Below are 23,880 nucleotides of genomic sequence, written 5' to 3'. Positions count from 1 at the left end.
TGGTGGGTGCCTGCAATCCCAGCTACTCAGGAGGCTGATGCAGGAGAATCGCTTGAACCCGGGGGGTGGAGGTTGCAGTCAGCTGAAATTGTGCCACTGCACTCCACTCTGGGCAAAAAGGTGAGACTTCGTCTCAAAAAAAATACAATACAATACAATACAATACAATACAATACAATACAATACAATGCACATAATAGAATTGTTACTGTTGACCCTTCTTGCCCTTACTTTGATACAGCTGGAGAAGTCCTGAAAAAGTATCCAAATTCATTACAAGGTGAAGATCGATTTAAAGAACTCCTCCACATTTCTCAAAGTATTATATTAATAATGAATTATATCATTTCTTCAGGACATAAAGGATATGGGGTGGGAGGACATAAAGGATATGGGGTGGGAGGAGAAGGGAAAGGAAGGAAGGGGAAATGAGATTTTCATCACCTTCCCTAAGCCAGTGCTGGTCATCCTAGAGTAGAAATCTGAGAGTTTCACTTTATTGCTTAAAATCCTTTAATATTATAGTTTCCCAAAGCTTATGGAAGCGAATCCAGACACTGCTCAATGTCTGCACTACACCTACCTAGCAGGCTCATCAGGCAGCATGAGGGATGCACACAAACATGGGCTGACTTTGCAAGACCTTGGATAAGTTACTTCATCTCCCTGCCTCGGTCTGCTCAACAGTAAAATGAAGGTAATTATACTACCACTATCATAGTTACTATAGAGACTTAATACATTAAAACATAAAAAACACTTAGAACAGGACATTGTCTAAGTGCTCAATAAATGTCAGCTATCATCATCATCTGCCATTTCCTCTCTCATAATCCAGACTGTTTCAAGCCATTATGAACTACTGGAATTTTCAAACTCACCCTCTTCCTCCTGCTCCAGCTATGTGAAGATGCCTGCTCCAGCTTTGCCTTCCACCGTGAGTAAAAAGGTCCCTGAGGCCTCCCCAGCCTTACTTCCTGTACAGCCTACAGTACTGAGCTAACTAAACCTCTTTTCTTTATAAATTGCCCAGTCTTCAGTATTTATAGCAATGCAAGAACAGACATAATAGTAGTGATTTACCATATTCAACCTTTCTCCTATATTGTTTGTAGCATTTTGCTGTAATATAAAATATTAAAGCAAAATCCTTATGCACAAAGAAATGGATAGAGGATGACTCTACAGTAAATACAGTAAATGTACATACTATAGCAAGTATGGTAAAAATGCAACTGTAGAATCTAGATGGTGAGTGCAGGGGTTCTCTATCTAATTCCTGCTATTGTTCTGCATTTAAACCATCAGATTTTTTTTTTTTTTTTTTTTTTGAGACAGAGTCTCGCTCTGTTGCCCAGGCTGGAGTGCAGCGGCACAATCTCGGCTCACTGCAAGCTCTGCCTGCCGGGTTCACGCCATTCTCCTGCCTCAGCCTCCCAAGTAGCTGGAACTACAGGCGCCCACCATGCCCAGCTAATTTTTTGTATTTTTTAGTAGAGACGGGGTTTCACCATGTTAATCAGGATGGTCTCGATCTCCTGACCTCCTGATCCGCCCGCCTCGGTCTCCCAAAGTTCTGGGATTGCAGATGTGAGCCACCATGCCCAGCCTATACTTGTTCTTAAAGTGAGCATATGTTTTCCTTTCAACTTCTCAATAAATTGCCAATATGAAATATTTTATCAACTTCAAAACAATCCCCAAATTTCAAAAATATAATAATCTTGGAATGTTACCCTTGGTTTATATCATAAAAGAATAGAGGAGGCAATTATCAGAAGAGTCACACTTCAACTTCCATCATTTTACCCAAGGGATAGTCAAGTAAAGTAAAACTGCCCTAAGTGTCTTATTTTCTTGGGTCTCTCAACACTCTTTTAGGCAAACACTTGGTCTTCATCAAGAACAAAGAGTTATAGGTGTCTGTTACCTCTAGAAGCAAGGCGGAAAAAAAAAAATCTAAAACCTTTGGAGAGTCACAGTTTGACATCTTCCTTCTCAGCCTCCTTCTTATATCCCAGCAGTCCTAGCCAATAAAGAATGGTTTAACTCTTCTTTCTGAAAAAAACAAATGATTATCGTTCTTTAGGAAATATATTCCTCCTTCCTCTGAAGACTCAGAAGCAGACCTTTCAGGAGAATTTCTGGATTAGAGTGTGCCATTTCAGCCAAGGGACTTCCTCTACCAGAGTCCAAAGATAACACATTTTAATGAATGCTTGTTGGACTGTTTCCTTTTTTTGACAATTTGAGCGTCTTCAATGAAAGCATGCCAAGCATTACCACAGAATCATCTTAGGGCAGTGCTTTGGTAAACCAAATTCGGAAACTTTAGAAAAGACTAGAAAACTAGTAAGTGAGCTGTACATTCACTTGGAGTTTGCCAGAGAAAAAGGAAAATAACATTCCAGTCACAAAGAATAAATCACAGAGAGCTTTAAGGCTTAATTGCCATGTTTTCCCTCCAAAAGAATCAAAAGTTTATCACACCTGTTTCCTAAATTGCCAAAAATGTGAGTTATTGAGAGAAGAGTCATACAATTTTCAGGAATTTCCATTTCTTCTGTTGTTGAACCTTTGAAAAACAACTGCAAGTTGAAGAGAACTCACATGACCTAGAAACTGTTCTGAGTTCTATCAATGTTGAGGAAGCAGATTTTTTTTTTTTTTTTTTTTTAAACTTTTTGTAGAGAGACAGGATTTCCCTATGTTGCCTAGGCTGGTCTCCAACTCCCGGGCTCAAGTGATCCTCCTGCCTTGGCCTCCCAAAGTGCTAAGATAACAGGTGTGAGCCACCATGCGTGGCTGGAAAAAAAATGTTTTCATCCAGAGAGTAAAACTCAATGAAGTGGCATAGCACATAGTACATTTCAACTTTCCCCTCTCAAACATTTCAGCCTACACACTCCAATTTCACACTCGATGAAAGCTTAAGTAAAATGTTGGCACAAATGAAAGTTTTAAATCATTTTAGACTGTTAACTAGCACATGTCCTGCAGAAATTTTAAAACTCACTAAATAAATTATAAATACAGTTATGGGAGCAAAGCACACTGTGGAATATAAGGATGTAGAATAATTAGCTATTCAGAAAGTGTGTCCAATTTTTGTCCCACCCCTAAGTCAAGGGGCAAACCATGACCCCATTGTGGGACTGGGCTGTCAAGCACTCTCCCTCCTTGGCTAATGCTCTTCCCTCTGTTCAGAAGACCTTCCCTGCCTTCTCTCCATGGGGCAAACCTGCACCTCTCCTCCAAGATCCAGCTGAGCCTTTACCTCCTCTACAGCCCCTGATCAGAATATCCGAGGCATAAGTTTCTGGAGCTTTCTTTATGCCTTTCTTTTGTTGTTGTTCTTTTTTTTATTTTTTTGAGATGGAGTCTCGCTCTGTCACTCAGGCTGGAGTACAGTGGTATGAACTCGGCTCACTGCAACCTCTGCCTCCCAGGTTCAAGTGATTCTCCTGGGCTGGTCTCAAACTCCTGACCTCAAACAATCCTCCTGCCTCAGCCTCCCAAAGTGCTGGGATTACAGGCATGAGCCACCATATCCAGTCTATTCACACCTTTCTGACACCTACTACTCACTATAATATACTTAACAAGCCTCTTCCCATTCCCCACCCCTCAAGGCAGAGCCTGCAGCCCTGGTCATCCTCTATCCCTGTCACCCACCACAGTGCCCAGCAGACAACAGCACAGTCAGTAGTCACATTTACTAAGGATGTACGTGCCAGACATTATGCTCAGTGCTTTATATGATATCAACTCATTTCACCCTCACAACAACCCTATGAATAGTATAATAATAAACTATAGTATCCCTCCAATCAGTCTTCCCCAGCCTCCTTAGGAGGTTCCTTTTCGTGTGAACAGGCTGTAACCTACAGGACTCTATCCTGGCCATACTGTCATCTCTTTCCTCACACTCTTTCTGGGCAATCTCCAATCCAGATCTTCAGAGCTCATTCCAGACCCATATATGACAGGCACTTGGATATCTCCTTGTGAGTGTTCTGTACTTAAAATTGGTCATGACCCAAATCTTGTCCATCTCTCTCCCCAAATATGCTCTCTCTTTATGATTCTAACAGAACACTCTGTCCAGTCACAGTCTAAATCCAATCAGGGAGACAGAAACTACATGGTAATTTGAACAAGGGAAGATTAAAAATCATTAACTATAACGAGATTAATGAGAACTTGGCAAATAAGAAAAAGACCTTGAAAGAACATAGCAATAGCTGACATAAAATATAGTAGCAAATATAATATTATGTAACACAGCATATAATTGCCACCACCCTTAAGGCTGAGACAGAGCACCCAAGAAAGAGTTCCCCCAACACTAGGGCTGAGATCCAGACCTTGCTGGAGGGGAATCATACCTGACAGAACTTCAGGAGATCTACTCTGTGAAATTTGCCAGAAATCAGTCCTCTAGAATGCCAAGGAAAGTTGTTTGTGGGGAAGTGTCTCAGTGGAGGCACTCCGCTACCTGGGCAGTAGGAGAGCTGCTGGCCACTAAACTGCAAATGCCTGAGCACTGAAGAAACCCCATGTGCCACATCAGCCTCTCTCGGAACCGTCAAGTAAAACTCTTTCCTCCTCAGTGTCTCTCCAGCACCCTCTACTGACAAAACTTAACATCATGCCAGCTGGCAGAGGAAAAGCAAAAGGCCCAGATTCATTTTCACAGAGCAAGCAATGAAGGACAAACTTCAAGGTGAGAAGCAATAAATCAATAACTGACACAAGCACCATCATCTATCAGTTGTCCAAACCCAAAACCTAGAGGCATCCTTGATTCCTCCTCCAATCATCACGTCCTACAGGCCCTACCTTCTTTCTAAGTAGTTCTTGAATCCATCCACTTCACTCCATCCACTTTACTCCATTATGATTAATGTTAGTAATAGTGATACATTATTGTTTAATTAATTATATTACATTACATAATAATATATTATTGTTAATAATAGTGTTAATGCCCCCATCCAGTTTTACTTGCTTGCTTTTTGTTTTGTTTTGCCTCTGGGCCACTGCACATGGGTTTCCTCTGCCCACAACAGCCTTCCGTCTTTCCCCTATTGCCATATCCACTTTTCAGTTAGCTGACCCTTCATCATTCTTCAGCTCTCAACTCTCTTGCTCCAAGTCAGTTGCCCCTGCTAAGTACACCAAATAGAACCCTCTTCTTCCCCACTGAGAACACTTACCACACATTATTGTACAATCATATGTTGCTTAACAATGGATATATGTTCATCCTTGTGTGAACATGATACAGTGTAGTTACACAAGCCTAGATGATACCTATGGCCTACTGCTCCTAGACTACAAACCTGTACAGCATGTTGCAGTACTGAATACTATAAACAACTGTAATACAATGGTATATCTGTCTAGGGCACTTACCATGAATGGAGCTCACTGGAAGTCGCTCTGGGGGAGTCAGTGAGTCAGTGTTGAGTGAATGTGAAGGCCAAGGACATTACTGTACACCACTGTGAACTTTATAAACACTGTGCTTAGGTTACACTAAATTCATCTTTTAAATATTATTCTTTCTTCAATAATAAATCAGCCTTAGTTTACTGTAACTTTTTTACTTTATAAACCATTTTTAAAACTTTTTGACTCCTAATAACTCAGCTTAAAACACAACATGAATACACCGTGCAGTTCTACAAAGACATTTTATTTTTATAACCTTATTCTATAAGCTTTATTCTATTTTTAAATTTTTTACCTTTTTAATGTTTCTGTTGAAAACTAACACAAACACACACATTAGTCTAGGCATACACAGGGTCAGGATCATCAATATTGCTCTTGCACCTCCATATCTTGGACCAATGGAAGGTCTCCAGGGGCAATGACACACATGGAGCTGTCATCTCCTGTAACAACAATGCCTTCTTCTGGAATACCTCTTCCAGAATAGCTGGAGGCTATTTTGCAGTTAATTATTTTATATGTAAGTAGAGGACGTACACTCTAAAATAATGATAAAAAGTACACTGTAGTAAATACATAAACCAGTAAAACAATCATTTATAATCACTATCAAGTATTATGTACTGTCCATGATTGAATGTGGTATACTTTTATATAACCGGCAGCATATTAGGTCTGCTTACACCAGCATCACCACACACACACATACACACACACACACACACACACACGAGTAATATACTGGGCTACAACCTTATACCACATACGATGTAACTAAGCAATAGGAAATTTTCACCTCCATTATAATCTTATGGAACCAATGTCATATATGTGGTGTGGTCCACGATTGCCCAAAATTTCTTTACACAGCACATGACCATAATTCCTTATTAACTCTCATCATTCATACTTTTACCTCTATGAAGGCAAGAAAAATTTCTTAATCACTGAATCCCAAAGAGTTAGCAAGATGTCTAGAACAAAGCAGACACTCAATATCAGTTCAGTTGATGAATGTTGAATGAAGGGGAGTGACATGGTTAGGCGTTTGTCCCCACCCAAATCTCATCTTGAATTATAAACCCCATAATCCTCATTATCCCCACATGTCAAGAGAGAGACCAGGTGGAGGTAACTGAATCGTGGAGCCAGTTTCTTCCATGCCATTCTCGTGATGGTGAGTGAGTTCTCATAAGGTCTGATGGTTTTATAAGGGGCTTTTCCCCACTTCGCTCAGCACTCACTCTGTCCTGCCACCCTGTGAAGAAGATGCCTTGCTTTCCCTTCACCTTCTGCCATGATTGTAAGTTTCCTGGGGCCTCCCCAGCAGTGTGGAACTGTGAGTCAATTAAATCTATTTCCTTTATAAATTACCCAGTCTTAGTTCTTTATAGCAGCGAGAACAGACTAATACGAGGGGAAACATTTTATGAAGCGAATAACAACGTAAAAGGAGAAAATTTTGGCTTTGACATTATATCTGATATGTTGATCAGCATACATGCAATAAAATTATTACACATATGTAACTCTAAGGATAAGGAGACAATGCCTTTGTCTCATGCCTAACAATTAAAATAAAGTAAAATATCAAGTCTATTCCTCAAAAGAAAAAAAACTAATTCAACCAGCTGGCAATTATAAATTTGTATGATTTCAGTATACTGTATGCAGATGAGGAAAAAGACTGTTAGTTTTCAAGGTGAACCGTGCCATCCCAGTGTAGTACGTATATATCAAAGGATTCTGTTTATTTACACCCAATAATGAAAATCAAATATTACAACATGACATTCCATAGCACACCATGCTTCTACAGTAGAAAATCAATACATCCTATTTGTTTTCAGTAACTTGTTTACCCAATCACAGTTCTAGAATCATTATGCAATGCAAACAGTCTTCTAAAGCACTCTGACCCATATGAAATAAAAACTAGGTCCTCTCTGACACTCCCAAAGGGAGTATCTCTCTGGCTAACTCCAGGAATTTGCTCAGGGATTTATGGAGCAGACTGTAGAGCTGAATTGGTATATAAAGTTACTCTGCCACTCTGGGAGGAAACTTAGCCAAATCCGCAATAGTGAGTAGCAATCTCATCCACTCAATGGCCAGGGGAAATATATTCAGGACTGGTAGAACTCACACAAGCCAAAGCACTAAAATATACAAAGTACAACCACCAGGGGCGCAGGCTCACACCTGCAATCCCAGCACTTTGGGAGGCCAAGGCAGGTAGATCACTTGAGCCCAGGAGTTCAAGACCAGCCTGGGCAACATGGCAAAACCCTGTCTCTACAAAACATACAAAAATTAGCCAGGCATGATGGCTAAAATTAGCCAGACATGATGGTTAAAAATTAGCCAGGTGTGATGCGGTATCCCTGTAGTCCCAGCTACTCGAAGGGCTGAGGTGGGAGGATCACCTGAACCTGGGAGGTTGAGGCTGCAGTGAGCTGTGATCATGCCACTACATTCCAGCCTGGGTGACAGAGTGAGATCCTGTCTCCAAAAAAAAAAAAAAAAAAAAAGGTATAATCTTGAAGATTTAAGCTCTTTTATTGTTATTGTTTATTTATATCATTCTCACAGTCTAAAGGGGGAAACAAACTTAGGATACAGACAGACATTATTTCAGCAACTCAGTAATTGTTTAATCCTCGAGATATATTGTGGACAACTGTATGATCTTACTTAAAAGTGTGTGAGTTTATTACACACTTGTTTAAAAAAGACATAGTAAGTGTGCTGTTTATTCAAGCTGGGCACAGTGGCTCACACCTATAATCCCAGCACTTTGGGAGGCTAATGTGGGAGGACTGCTTGAGGCCAGGAGTTTGAGAACAACCTGGGCAACAAGGCAAGACCCCGTCTCTACAAAAAATTTTAAAGATTAGCCAGATGCAGTGGTGCGTGCCTGTAGTCCTATTTTTTTTGAGACAAGGTCTCACTCTGTCATCCAAGCTGGAGTGCGGTGGCAGAATTTGGGCTTACTGAAACCACCACCTCCCAGGCTCAAGCAATCCTCCCACCTCAGCCTCCCAAGTAGCAGGGACTACAGGCGTACACCACCACACCAGGCTAATTTTTGTAATTTTTTTTTTTTTTTTTAAAGTAAAGACAGGATTTTGCCATGTTTGCCAGGCTGGTCCCAAACTCCTGGCCTCAAGGAATCTTTGGCCTCCCAAAGTGCTGGGATTATAGGCGTGAACCACCGTACCTGGCCACTCTTGGCCATATTTAAACTATTTTTATTCCAACTGATATATATTTCATCTTCTATAACATGTATAGACATGCATAGTCTAATCAAGAAAATCTTGTCAATAAAATGAAACTTAACAAGGGCCTCGGGGATATTCTCTCTACCAAGACTGATCTTTTCCTTTACTTCTACAGGGCTCAGTCCCTCACTTATCTGCTAAAATGTCAGCTTTCCCCAATCGTTCTTTAAGCCCACCACGACCACTTACTCCCTCAGCCAAATCTCAGCTTGCCATTTCCCCTGTGCCTGCTTGGTTTTTCTCCACAGCACTTTTCACCATCAAATCTTTACTTATTTGTATATTACTGTCTGTTTTCTCCCACTAGAATATTTTCTCCATGAATTAAGGAATATTTGGGTTTGTTTCACTCACTGTTGCTTCCTCAGCACTTAGAACTGTGTGCTGAAGCACAGTAAGTGCTCAATAAATAGTGACTGAATGAAAGAAAATAGACAGTCCCGGAAATTAATCTTAATACTGACGCTGTGAAATGAAAAGCTCTCCAAGTGGGAGTGGACATACATTTAAGAGATGATTCCCTTTCATTTAACTTAAAGCCCAAAGGACTTTTCAAAATGAAATTGTTATTCCAACTATACCCAAAAATCATTAAAGCTGCCCCTGAGTGCTCACATACATTTTAACAAAAAGCAAGGAATTCTATGTCCTGCTAAAGCAATGGAAAAAACCCTGATGTAGAAAATGTAAACTGCTGAAGTTTCATATGTGGGTAGTAACGATGTTACACCACACCACTCAAACATTATGAAGGTCACATTAACCACAGGGAGAATTCCGTTTCACCTTTGTTTCTCCACATACACGTCCTCTAATACTACAACTCTTCACAAACACTGTATTAGCTGCATTCTTAAACATGTCTACTATCTAAAACATACACAGCAAAATAACTGATGGGTACATTCTCAATCAGGTAATTCTGATAGAAAAAGTATACCATCCAGTGTGCCATCTGGCCATTAAAACAATAGGTAAGACAGAACTGATCTAAATAGCTCATAATATGGTCTAAAAGAGATCACCTTCAAATTTTAGTGATAAAATAAGAAAACAGAAATAGAGGTGTTGATCAGTTAACAAAAGTCAGTAAGCTAAAATGTACAAAGTTCCACTCTGCATTTTGTGGTAAGAGACAAAAGAAATAAAATATATGTTCTCCATACAGAAAGACTTCTTAAATCAACTGAGATGAAATAAATAGTATGTACAGGATAATGGAGACAAATGCCCATAGTCTAAAATGGAAAACTTCAAAATCACCTAGACCCAAGAAAACAGAAATCACATATTAGGACAATTTGATTTTCCCATGACATGCATGGCGCTGTGGATGCAGTTTATCCCACCTCCAGTCAAGCGAGTCCATGAATAGAAACTCTCAGGTATAAACCACTCCTCCACCACTTCACCCTAGCGCATTCTAGTGACTTTCATGGTGATATGGTTTGGCTGTGCCCCCACCCAAGTCTCATTTTGAACTGTAATCCCCATAATCCCCATGTGTCTAGAAAGAGACTTGGCAGGGGGTGATTGGACCATGGGGCCATTTGCCCCACGATGTTATGGAGATGTTGAGTGCTCAGGAGATCTGAGGGATTTATAAGTGGCTCTTCCCACTTCACTCCTCACTCCCTCCTACCGCCTTGGGAAGGTGCCTGCTTTGCCTTTTGCCATGACTGTAAGTTTCCTGAGGCCTCTCCAACTACATAGAATTGTGAGTCAATTAAACCTCTTTCCTTTATAAATTAAACAGGCTCAGGTATTTCTTTATAGCAGTGCAAAGACGGACTAATACACATGGTTATGTTTTTCTCAACCACTGACACTTGGCATGTCCAGCTATTATAATTTCCTTTCTATCTCCCAAATGGTTTTCAATCTGTCCCATTCCATTCCAGACTACCCTTGACCTAGGTTCAGCTGTCATGATCGCCTGGCTAAACTACTGCAAAAAGAGGTGTGATGAGATTATACTCCTGCTTAAAACTTCTACAGGATTCCATCGTTCACTGAATGAAGTCTAAACTCCTTAATACTCTAATATATGGATTGGACCTCTGGCCTCAGCCCCTTCTCCTCCATGCTCCAACCCTCCATGTCTTGGCATACATACTTTTCCACCCCCTAACATATATTCCCTTTCTTTTCTGTTTTAAAACATCTTTCTTACTGGCCATGAACGGTGGCTCACACCTGTAATACTAGCACTTTGGGAGGCTGTGGCAGGAGAATCGCTTGAGCCCAGGAATTCAAGACCAGCCTAGGCAACACAAGGAGAGCACATCTTTACAAAAAATAAAAATTAAAAATTAGCCAAGCATGGTAGCACATGCCTGTGGTCCCAGCTACTCGAGAGGCTGAGGCAGGATTGCTTGAGCCCAGGAAGTTGAGCCTGCAGTGAGCCATGATCCTGCATTGCAGCCTGGGCTACTGAGCAAGAGCCCATCTCTTTTGAAAGGGTCCAGTTTAAATGTAACCTCTGTGAAAATTTCTTTGATCCTTACAATCAGAATTATTTGTTGCCTTCAGGGTACTGCCAAAGTACTCTGTTTATATCTCTGTTCAAAGAGATTGTATCTATGTTAATGGAAATCATAGTCTGATGATAGCTTTTGTCTGTTTAACAAAGCACCCTCCTCACCCACTTTATTCTAGGAAACTACCACTTCATATGGGGACCTAATAACATGTAGTTTGGGTGGATCCAGGGTTGCTCACCATACTAAATCCTCCTGGCCACCATTACTTGTTCAAGAATGGGCCCGTGTCTCAGGAAGAACCACTGAGAACCCTCCCCATAACTTCTGCTAGAACCACCAGAAGAAGAAGAAGGAAAAAAAAAAGGATCTCTTTTTGCTGGATCCGCTAGCAACAGGGATGAGGCCCAGAGCTACAGACAGCCATCTTCGCTGTAACATGAGGAAAGTCTGATAAACCCACTGAAAAAGCTGAAAATACTCTAAGTTGAAAATGAGGCCGGGCGCGGTGGCTCAAGCCTGTAATCCCAGCACTTTGGGAGGCCGAGACGGGCGGATCACAAGGTCAGGAGATCGAGACCATCCTGGCTAACACAGTGAAACCCCGTCTCTACTAAAAAATACAAAAAAAAACTAGCTGGGCGAGGTGGCGGGCGCCTGTAGTCCCAGCTACTCGGGAGGCTGAGGCAGGAGAATGGCGTAAACTCGGGAGGCGGAGCTTGCAGTGAGCCGAGATCCGGCCACTGCACTCCAGCCTGGGTGACAGAGCCAGACTCCATCTCAAAAAAAAGAAAAAAAAAAGAAAAGAAAATGCATTTAATAATTTAATACACTTACTTTACCAAACATCACAGCTTGGCCTACCCTGCATGATATTTGCTCGCAACACTTACATTTATCTACAATTGGGCAAAATCATCTAATACAAAGCCTATTTTATAATAAACTTGAGTATCTCATGTAACTTATTGAATACGGAAAGTAAAACACGAAATGGTTATATGGTACTCAAAGTATGGTTTCTATTGACTGTGTATCATTTTTGCACCATCATAAAGTTAAAAAATTCTAAGTCAAAGCATCGTAAGTCAGAGACTATACTGACATACAAGTCGTGATTGTGGTCTGACTTACATTATAATTAATTGTACTCAGGGCCGAATTAACAGCTACAAGAGGACACCTGGCAGATAAGAGAAACAGCAAGAAGGCCTGTGTGGCTGCAGCAAGCAAGTGTAGGGGTGTGTATCGGGGTTGGGGGGCAGTGAGAAAGAAGGAGGGCAGACAGGGGAGGGGTGGTGGGGAGGGTGGGAGAGAGAAGGAGGGCAGACGGGAGGGAGGAGGAGAGAAGGGAGATGAGGGGAAGCGAGAGAGAGACAGAGGGAGCAGGAGAGAGGAAGACAGAGAAAGAGACAGAGACAGACACCCCCAAGATGGCATTGTGAAAGGTCAAGCCACTGCAAAGTCCCAAGCAGAAGAGGGACAGGATCTGACTTAACTTTCTTTTTTGTTTTTTGTTTTATTGAGATGGAGTCTCACTCTGTTGCCCAGGCTGGAGTGCAGTGGCACAATCTCTGCTCACTGCAAGCTCCGCCTCTCGGGTTCATGCCATTCTCCTGCCTCAGCCTCCCAAGTAGCTGGGACTACAGGCGCCCGCCACCACCCCCGGCTAATTTTTTGTATTTGTAGTAGAGACGGGGTTTCACAGTGTTAGCCAGGATGGTCTCAATCTCCTGACCTCGCGATCCACCTCCGCCTGCCTCAGCCTGCCAAAGTGCTAGGATTACAGGCATGAGCCACCGCGCCCAGCCCTGACTTAACTTTTAAAAGGATCTTTAGGCTTGCTGTGTTGTGAAAACAACTGGCATGGGGGTGGGTGTGGAAGTGGGAGGTGGGCAGGGAGAACAAGACCCGTTAAGAACCTGCTAGGGAGCAGGCGCAGTGGCTCACGCCTGTAATCCCAGCACTTTGGAAGGCACAGGCAAGCGGACTGTGAGGTCAGGAGATACAGACCATTCTGGCTAACACTTGGTGAAACTCCATCTCTACTAAAAATACAAAAAATTAGCCAGGCATGGTGGCGGGCGCCTGTAGTCCCAGCTACTCAGGAGGCTGAGGCAGGAGAATGGTGTGAACCCAGAAGGCAGAGCTTGCAGTGAGCCGAGATGACGCCACTGCACTCCTGCCTGGGCGACAGAGCAAGACTTTCTCCCAAAAAAAAAAAAGAAAAAAAGAACCTGCTAGGGTAACCAGGCCAGAAGTGATGAAGGCTCAAAGGTTTTATCCGATTTTTTTTAAACATCCTGATTTTTTTTTTTGCTACCAACTACAACTTTGGAAAGACAGATAAATCAACACATGATATTCATACTTGATTTACTGAGTATCTACTATATTTAAGACACTCTAATTATTACCTTATCTAGTTACAGAACTATCTTCTTAAACTTAAACCCATATGCAGCGAACTGGAATTCTCTAAATATCCCATATACATTTTACCCCCAAAACCTAATCCTCCCTTACTCTCTTATCTGTTTATCTCATTGATGTTATTTCCTGTCCTAGTTGTTACTAAAGATAACAGAGGAGGTATATCTGAGACAGAGCTTCGCTGTGTCGCCCAGGCTGGAGTGCAATGGCACAATGTCAGCTCACTGCCGAGAACTCCACCTCCCGGTTTCAAGCAATTCTCCTGCCTCAGCCTCCCGAGTAGCTAGGATTACAGGTGTATGCCACCACACCCAGTTAATTTTTGTATTTATTTTAGTAGAGATGGGGTTTCATCATGTTGGCTAGGCTGGTCTCAAACTCCTGACCTCAAGTGATCTGCCCACCTCAACCTCCCCAACTGCTGGGATTACAAGCGTGAGCCACCACTCCCAGCCATAACTTTCTCTATTACTTAAGTAGTTAAATACAACTACACATAATTTCATCTAAAGTTCAAGACAATTCTGAGAGAGAAACACCCTTATTTACCTCTACCATTTTACAGGTAATGAAACTAAGCTTAGAAAAATGAAGTAACTTGCCAAAAATTATTATGCTGGTAAATAGTGGAGCTGAGACTCAAACGTGGGATTCTAACTCATCCACAGTCACTTAAGTCAGAAACCTGGGAATTATCTTAGACTCTTCTCTCAGCCCCACGCCAGATACCCTCTCTCATTCACTCTCACACCATCACTATCTTAGTTCAGAGCTTCCCCATCTCTAAACTCAGTTACCACAATAGTCCCACAGGTTATGTTGCTTTATCTTGTACAGCCCTCCCCTTCCATCCATTCTCCATGCTACCATCAGATACTCTCTTCAGTTCCAAACACAAGCTTTGTGCTCCAACCCAAGTATATGGTTAGGAACCCTACAGATTATGGGAACAGAACCACAAGTGTCAAGAGCTTTCTTCATCAGTATGCATGCATTAATTCCAGGACGAGCAACTTACCAAGCAATTTTTGGTAGCATCCCAACTTCAACATTCTCATTAACATTGGCAAGTATGAAAAACCTGGTGATTGGTCAATTTCTCCTTTTGTCTTTCTTCCCAACCCCAAAGGTGTGGACTTTAAGCATTTCAAGGACCTCATCAGACTTAGTCCCACCTTCCTATATTACTCCTTTCTTTTCTTATCCAATCAAAACTTCCATTCCTAAAAGGCCCAAATAGGTCTTGTTTCATAATGAGGTATCAGAAGATACATATTTTAAAAAGAGGATCTAATTAAGTAAGTAGGTCTCTATTCTGGCATTTCATAGGCATGGGGGACAGCGATGATGGTAATAATAATGGCTAACATTTATCAAGATTTCGGTAAGCTGTGAGCCAGGTACTGTTTTACTTGCTTTACAAGTACTTAATTATCTGTTCCTTTAATAATCAAAACCACTCCATGAAGTGGGTATAATTATTATTATTATCACAATTTTTGGATAAGGAATTGAAGAGCTGGAGGAGTTAAGTAACATGCCCAAGGTCACCCAATCTAGTAAGCAGTGCCAGCGCTCCTAACCACCTCATACTAACAACTTCACTATAATGGCAGACTCCAATAGAGATATATGAAGGAGATCACTGTGAGCTTATTCATTCATTTTTAAAATATTTCTTGGGAGTTTATTATATTCTGAGAATTATTCCTGCCACTGGGAATTTAATTGTAGATAATTTCACAAGAAAGGCATCAAATAATACATAAGTAAAAAGCAAAATAACACAATTTTTTACTCTGGAAAAAAAAAAAGGATAAGGTGATGTAGAGTAATGCGCTACTTTAGACTGGAAGCCAAGGAGAGCCTCCCTAAGGAATAATATTGAAATGAGATCTAAATTATAAAATGAAGCAAACAAAGAAAAAACCTGATGGAACCACATTGAGGCAATTATGATGAATGCAATACACCTCAGTGAGAGTTAGCTTGTTAGTTCCTAAAACAACAGAAAGGACAGGAGGCCACTGTGATTGACGCTAAGGGAGCAAGTGGAGAGTAGTCACAGTTATATCAGAGACTCAGAAGTGTCAGTTATGCTGGCACACAGCCATAGGAAGAAAAAATCTGTATTTTATTCTCAGCAGAATGAGAATCTGAAGGGTTTTAAGTAAGAGAATGAGGTGATCTACGTTTCTGAAAAAGCAATCCCACTCCTCCAACTCTGTGTAAAGAATGAACTACAGGTCAGGCGCAGTGGCTCACACCGGTAATCTCAGCACTTTGGGAGGCCAAGGCAGGTGGGTAACTTGAGATCAGGAGTTTGAGACCAAGCCGGCCAACACAGCGAAACCTCATCTCTACTAAAATTACAAAAATTAACCAGGCATGGTGGCAGGCACCTGTACAGAGCGAAACCTCATCTCTACTAAAAATACAAAAATTAGCCAGGCGTGGTGGTGGGCACCTGCAACACCAGCAACTCAGGAGGCTGAGGCAGGAGAATAGCTTGAACACAAGAGGCCGAGGTTACAGTGGGCCAACATTATGCCACTGTACTCCAGCCTAGGCGACACAGCAAGACTCTGTCTCAAAAAAAAAAAAACAAAAGAACAGATTACACAGTGATGAAAGTGGAAGACTGGAGAGGAATTAGGAGGCTGTTACTTCTAGAACCATGCCTGGCACATAGTCAGTAGTCAATGTGTTGAATAAATGAATGCTGCAATAGTCAAGGTAACAGAAGATGAGGGCTAAGACCTGGGTGGTAAAGTGCTACATGTAGAAACCATTCTGCCTCATTCAACATCTGTGAGCGTCACAAACCCAGTAGTCTTTTAAAAACCAGAGCCTCTTTTTCTGGCTGGAAACACGGAGCGTATAGAAGAGAAGAAGGTGGTTCCTGCTGTGCCAGAAACCCTTAAGAAAAAGCAAAAGAATTTCACAGAACTGAAGATCAAGCGCCTAAGAAAGAAGTTCGCCCAAAACATGCTTTGAAAGGCAAGGAGGAAGCTTATCTATGAAAAAGCAAAGCACTATCACAAGGAATATAGGCAGATGTACAGAACTGAAATTCGAATGGCAAGGATGGCAAGAAAAGCTGGCAACTTCTATGTACCTGCAGAACCCAAATTGGCCTTTGTCATCAGAATCAGAGGTATCAGTGGTGTGAGCCCAGAGGTCCGAAAGGTGTTGCAGCTTCTTTGCCTTTGTCAAATCTTCAATGGAACATTTGTGAAGCTCAACAAGGCTTCAGTTAACACGCTGAGGACTGCAGAATCATATATTACATGGGGGAACCCAAATCTGAAGTCAGTAAAGGAACTAATCTACAAGCGTGGTTATGGCAAAATCAATAAGCAAATTGCTTTGACAGATAACGCTTTGATTGTTCCATCTCTTGGTAAATATGGCATCATCTGCATGGAGGATCTGATTCATGAGATCTATACTATTGGCAAATGCTTCAAAGAAGCCAATAACTTCCTGTGGCCCTTCAAATTATCTTCTCCACGAGGCGGAATGAAGAAAACCTTGAGTATCTACAATATAAGCTGCTCCAAAGTGCTTGAAACATCTGAGCACACTTTCCAAAATAGGTAGTGTTCTGTTGCCCATCATGACAATCTCTCAGTAACTCTGAAACATACTCATTCAAGCAGCCCCCATTTACAAACATCCACCAACCGTACCTCTGCCAGCCCTGCTACAGGAAAAAACACTTAGGACATGCCAAGGATTATGCCAAGTACTTTGCATCTAGTGTCTCATTTGCTCCTTACTACACCCTATGAGTCTAATATCTCCAAATAAATAGCAATCTATGGTAACAAAGGCAATATTCTTATAGGAAACATGTTTTTAGTACCTGGCACCTATGGGAAAACCTCTCTGATGGAAGAATTTAAGAGGAGGGTGGAAGGGAGAAAATTCCATTTCTTCCAGAGTTCCTAAACTATACCAAAGTCAAACTTATGCTACCCAGTTAGTTTTGCTCGATGATCCTCTCTGCACTGACAGGTGAAAGAACACGCAGAACATGCATGGCTTATTATTCTGAAAAGTCCAAAATACTGTGCTTATTCCTATAGCAACTAGGAAGCTAAATAGAGACCCAGTGTTAACTCCACACAGACTTCCTCAGAGAAGCCCTTCCTTTGCAGTTTTATCTTCTTTCTCATACCAAATCTTTAGTTCAGAATCCCTTTCACTTAAAAAAAAAAAAAATTATCATCTAGTTACATATGCAAGGCACTAAAGAAACAACAACAATAAAGTAAATATGGAAAAATATTTCATTCTAAGAAGTCATAACAGAATTTTCAGCACTTTACTGTAGTACGGGAACTGTCCCCAAATAACTGTTTTAAGATTGCAAAAAATAAAGATCAATTCAATATAATAATAGTTAAACCTTAACACAGTTCTTAATGTATACGGCAGACACTAATCTAGAATAACCCATTTAACCTTCACAACAGCCATTCAAGGGCCACTATTATCCCCATTTTACAGACAGCAAAAAGATACAGAGGCTAAGTAACCTGCCAGTGAAGTAGTAGGGACAGGATTTGCCTTGCGTGTCTGTGTTCTTATACACTACATACTGCTACTCTTCAAATGGGGAAGAAAAAAAAAAGAAAAAAAAATTGACTATCACCCAGAAGGCGGTCATACGATGATGAATTTTGACTTTGCTTTTTATTTCTAATCCTTCGGCATAAAAGAAACACTTCCTTTGCAGTTTCATATTCTTGTACTAAAGCATAGCTTAGGAACATTTTCATTTAAAAAAAGAAAAAAAATACTCCCAGTATCATCTAGTAGTTATAAGAGATACGGAAGGCATTAAACTACATTATTCCTATAATCCTTACAAGAGAAATTCGGGTTCAGAGAAGAGCTTCTGAAAATGATAAACAGTAAAGTAATAATTCAGAAAAGTTCAAGTTTCATCTTAATCTTTATCTCATTGAGGGACATATTTTAAAAGTAAGAACACTAACAAAGTGAGAGATAATGTAACTTGTACTCAGCATAAGGCTGTAGTTTGTAAAAGCAAGGTTTCTTAAAACCTTGTGAGTCTCTTTTTCCTTATGCTACAGTAGATGTTTCAAGAAATGAAGCTATTGCCTTTGTAAGAAACTGTTATGATCAAAAGAAATTAAAGGAAACTTACCAGAGATAGTTTGTGTTGGAAATAATTTGGAGTGCCAAACTTTAAACCATTTCATAATTTTTAAATTTTTTTTTCATAGATACTACATTACGAAGAAAAATTTTCCAGAAATATTTTAATCAAAGTCCTATTTAAAGAAACTTTTGATTAGACATTATTAAATTGTGTGTTGTTTTAAAACAATAATAAGAATCTGTCCTGAGCTATTAGAAAGAAATGTATAGCATGTTATTTTAATAGGCCTAAATGAGGAAGGATCAATATTATTTTAATTTTTAAAGGTCTGTTTATGAAATGCAATCATCCTTCATTAAAAATGCAAGCTGTGCTTCAGCAAGAGGTTAGCGTAAATGATTCATAGAGAGATCTCTCTCCAGTATAATCTTCCTCTCCTGGGAGTTTCCTTCGGATGTTTCATCAAACCACCCAAGCTATTATTAAAAATGCTTCCCTGCGATAAAAGGAGGGAATAAACAATATAAACACACTTCCCCATTCTTATTCACCAATGACTCTTCCATTTGAGTGATCCATACCTTTTTCAGTCATAGGTAAAATTAATTTTTTATATTCCACACATTTTTATAGTCATTTCTTTTCACAAGCATTTTAAGTTAATGTTATTTTATAGTATTCAAAACAAGAAATTCAGATATTTAAGGTAGGTTTTTATTCACTTACCTATTTTGATATTTCAGTGTGAGTGTTGTCTTTCATTGAAATTAAAAGAAGTTTGCCTTCTATTTGATAGATTTTAAAAGATTTTAAAATGTCAACTCATCAAAGTCAAGACACTACAAATTTAAATTCAATTCTGTTCTATTTAAAAATGCTAATGAAAATGGCTGTTTCAATGCAGCAGCATCTGGCTCATTATAACACTCAGTTTTAACTAATAAATCCTTAATTATTAAATTCTGGTGTTCAATTTCTTTCAAATAAATAAGCCAAACACATAATGCTACACTTATAAATACCTGGGATAAATTACTTATACCATGAAAAAGCATACCTCTTGATTCTCTGGCTGCGAAATAAGACCCAAAGTATGTAAGGGACACACATTTGAAAGACCCAGCATTAAAAATTTGGGCTCCACTGTATGTAGGTCCCATATTCAAAGGCTGGCAAATCTTTAACTCCACTGGGTCCTCATGCATAATGCACAGGGCAATTTGTCTGTGCAAATGGGCCAGTTTTTTTCCATGCTTTTTCAGAATAAATATGTCAAAACTGAACATAATCATATACCCCTAATTGTGGCTTTACAAAGCAGACCCTACCTTCATCAAACTTGATGTTTTTATTAAGGAGTTGCTGAATATATTTAATCAAGGTATTATTGCACATCATGATGTCTCGTAAAGGTTGAAATCCCTGAGAGAATATGTTTGGTTTTAAGCCCTAATATGTGTTCGGGAGTGTTTCATTTTTCTCTTCCACTCCCAATTCCTTTTTTTTTTTTCTTTTTTAATCAGCAACATCGACAGTACTGAGTGAATATTTTACAATGGAGTTGTGAAGTATGTGTGTTCAATCGTTTCAGCTTCCCAGAAGATTCATTACAGTTACATTAGAAAGTCAAATCAGGCAATTCTGCAGTCTGGTGAAAGCCAGCATATGAAAGAAGGTTAATACAAAAGAATTTCATTTTAGAGGACATTTAGGACTTTAAAAAGCAACATTATGATAAAATTTTCAAGATATTTGTTCTTGCCTTAGCACATGCTTTCCAGGTCTAATTTCAGAGCTGTCTAAATGCTTTTCTAGGAAAGAATGAGGGTGCATGGGAGGAAATTGTTTGATCTACAAGGTCTGCCATCTTAATGATCCTCACGCTAAGAACACTGCAGATGTATGTTTTGCCCTCACTCATGGGGAAAGAATCTATGGTTCTCCAATTATGCTGATGAAGTAGAAGTCAAGTAAAAGTGAAGGTGCGTTCATTTAAAACATAAAGGTTTTGGTGATTGTTAACATCTGTCTTTCTGATTATAAATAAAACTAACTGCTGAGATTTTCAGCTCTTAATATGTATTTATATAACAAAAATCAGTAAGTTAATTGTTTTCCATGATTAGTAGCAGGTATAGAAAAATCTTCTTCAGATTGGTACATGTTTAACTGGCACTTGTGCATAATACAATAATTCCCCTCTCTCTAGAATTCAAGCCTCAATAAACCCCTAACTAATCTTATGTATTTGATTTATTTCCACTGGTTTACAGGTAAGCAAAAATAAGAATAGACTATCTACTGAAAGGCAAGCATCGCCATTCAGTACAGTCAATTTTCAGAATACAAATTCCACTTCAATACAAAGGCTCACCTGTGCATGAGCAATGCCAAAGCTTAAATATCATAGCAAGAGGGAAACAGCAGCTAGCAGTGGTAACAGACATGAAAGGCAGCTGGCTGTCTTCAGTGCTACCTTTGGCAGCAGTACAGATGGACTTTGTAGGCCACTGGCTATGCTTAATTTAATATGAAGCTAAATACAGTCAAAACATCTGGTGTACCACTGATGGTTATCACGATAAATTAAATCTGACATCACACACAAACCCATTCAATATTCTATTTACATCCCTTTTACCTAAACCACAAAACTAAAAATCCACATTTACTTTTGTTTCTCATTTCCTCCTAGCAGTCCTCTACTTTAGAAAAGGAAGGTTTTGTAGATCTGTTGTTTATACAAGTTGGGGGGCCTTCTTTAAGAAAAGGACTACAGGCCGGGCGCAGTGGCTCACGCCTGTAATCCCAGCACTTTGGGAGGCCGAGGCGGGCGGATCACGAGGTCAGGAGATCGAGACCATCCTGGCTAACACGGTGAAACCCCGTCTCTACTAAAAATGCAAAAAATTAGCCGGGCGAGGCGGCGGGCGCCTGTAGTCCCAGCTACTCGGGAGGCTGAGGCAGGAGAATGGCGTGAACCCGGGAGGCGGAGCTTGCAGTGAGCCGAGATCGCGCCATTGCACTCCAGCCTGGGCGACTAAGCGAGACTCTGTCTCAAAAAAAAAAAAAAAAAAAAAAGAAAAGGACTACAAAATTTGCATACAAAATGTCAAGGGGGCCATTTAAGTGAGGGTCTCTTTGGTTTAAGCTTCATGGACAATTTGCCTCTGGGGAGGGTGAAAGGCAGTGTAAAAACTAAATAGTACACCAAGTGGCACATGGAATTGGGACAAAGAATACAAACATTTTAAAAGCAGACGATTTCACTGATAACCTACACAAGAGCAAACAAGACTTTCTAGGCAAGCACATCAGCAAAAACAAACTGTATTGTCAGAATCTGTTTATAACATATATTTCTAAAATGCAAAACCCCAAATTGGGCCAGGTGCATTGGCTCACACCTATAACCTATAAATCCAGCACTTTGGGAGGCCAAAGCAGGAGAATCACTTGAGCCCAGGAGTTTGAGACCAGCCTGGGCAATATAGTGAGACTCGTCTCTACAAAAAATAAAAATTAAGTTAAATTGAAATTTTAAAACCCCAAATCTACAGCATGCTACCACAACAAAAGGGCTATTATAAAGGAAAAAAGTCAATTAAAGAACCAAATTATCAGTCAAGTGTGGTGGCTATAGCTGTAATCCCAGCACTTTGAGAGGCCAACGCAGGAGGATTGTTTGAGCCTAGAAGTTTAAGACCAGCCTGGGCAACACAGCAAGACCCCATCTCCACTAAACATTTTTAAAAATTTAAAAACAAAGTAAAAAATAATCAAATTATCAATTTTATAATAACTATAAGTCAAGAAACAAGTACAGTTCTTACAAGCAACGAATTCATAAAACAGAATTAGATCATGGCTAACAATTTGCTATTTTTAAAAAGTCAGAGCACCACTTATAACTAAAGTGACTACTGCCTCAACTGCAATATTCAAATTATTGCATTTTTTATTATATTGCTTTGAAGGATATTCAGTGAAAATAATTTTTAATTCTAGTGCTGTATAATATTAGCATCACCTATACTCTTTTAAACAAAAAGGACCTAAAAGCCCTGACTCTGCATCTGAAGGGAGGAGAGCATGCCATATAATAAATTCAGTACAATCAAAATGAGAACCATATTTCTGTTTAACTTTATTCATCTTGGCTCAAGAGCTATAAAAAAAGTTATTAAAATTAATGCATCAAACTATAATTCTGTCCTTTTTATTACTGGTAATATTCTTTCTAAAGTATTAGTCTGCTTAGATGTACTAGTATATCTTTTTGAAAGTCTTCTTTGAAGATAAGGATCACTTTAACTTTAGAAGGAAAACATGCAATTATATTAATTTGGCACTGAATCTTGTTAGTTTCAGTGGGTTTGAAACTTTGAAAATGATTTATTCATTAGAAAGTCACTTACTTGGCCGGGCATGGTGGCTCACGCCTATAATACCAGCACTTTGGGAGGCTGAGGTGGGTGGATCCCCTGACGTCAGGAGTTCGACACCAGCCTGACCAACATGGTGAAACCCTGTCTCTACTAAATACAAAAAATTAGCCACGCATGGTAATGCATGCCTGTAATCCCAGCTACCTGGGAGGCTGAGGCAGGAGAATCGCTTGAACCCACGAGGCGGAAGTTGCAGTGAGCCGAGATTGCACCATTGCACTCCAACCTGGGCAACAAGAGCAAAACTCCTTCTCAAAAAAAAAAGCAAGCCAGTTACTGCTTCTGATGGCACTAATAACGATGGAAGATAATGAAGTTCTTGTCATTCAACACAAAACACACAAAGAAAGTGCTGGCAAATGTCACAAAGTAAACATTTTCCTGTTTCTGTTAAATAAAATTCATTCCTAATAACCACTGTCCTGTATGAACTTTCCCTAGCAAATTATTGCTCCATTTCTCTTTCACTAAATAATCAATTTTTTCTAAAGTTAACACAAAAGAAATGCCCTGGAAATCCTCATTCTCTAGTCACGACTAAATGAACCACATGGGCTACCAAAATCAAATTCTCTAGTGCATCACTAATGTAATACTAAATGGGATGCTCCATCAAAAGAAACCTAGAATTTACATAATTT

At 40.0% G+C, this 23,880-nt stretch overlaps 1 protein-coding gene across 15 annotated transcripts in view; it reads right to left on the bottom strand.

Annotated features, from left to right (window-relative positions):
- Nucleotides 1–23,880, bottom strand: part of RERE (arginine-glutamic acid dipeptide repeats) — a 468,002-nt gene that overhangs the window by 379,800 nt on the left and 64,322 nt on the right. For 2 of the 15 annotated variants that reach the window (XM_065534711.1, XM_074021190.1), the window contains exon 3: nt 1,967–2,058. The exons of 12 other annotated variants lie outside the window; for them this stretch is intronic. The gene's annotated coding sequence lies outside the window, so the exon portion shown is untranslated. Of the gene's footprint in view, nt 1–1,930; nt 2,059–23,880 lie in introns of all 15 variants that reach the window. One more of the 15 variants, XM_065534719.1, reaches the window with a different exon arrangement.

The sequence above is a fragment of the Macaca fascicularis genome, chromosome 1 (genome assembly GCF_037993035.2).
Source record: "Macaca fascicularis isolate 582-1 chromosome 1, T2T-MFA8v1.1".
NCBI classification, from domain to species: domain Eukaryota; kingdom Metazoa; phylum Chordata; class Mammalia; order Primates; family Cercopithecidae; genus Macaca; species Macaca fascicularis.
Note: the sequence above shows the minus strand (reverse complement) of the source record. Positions and strands in the feature narration are given on the sequence as shown.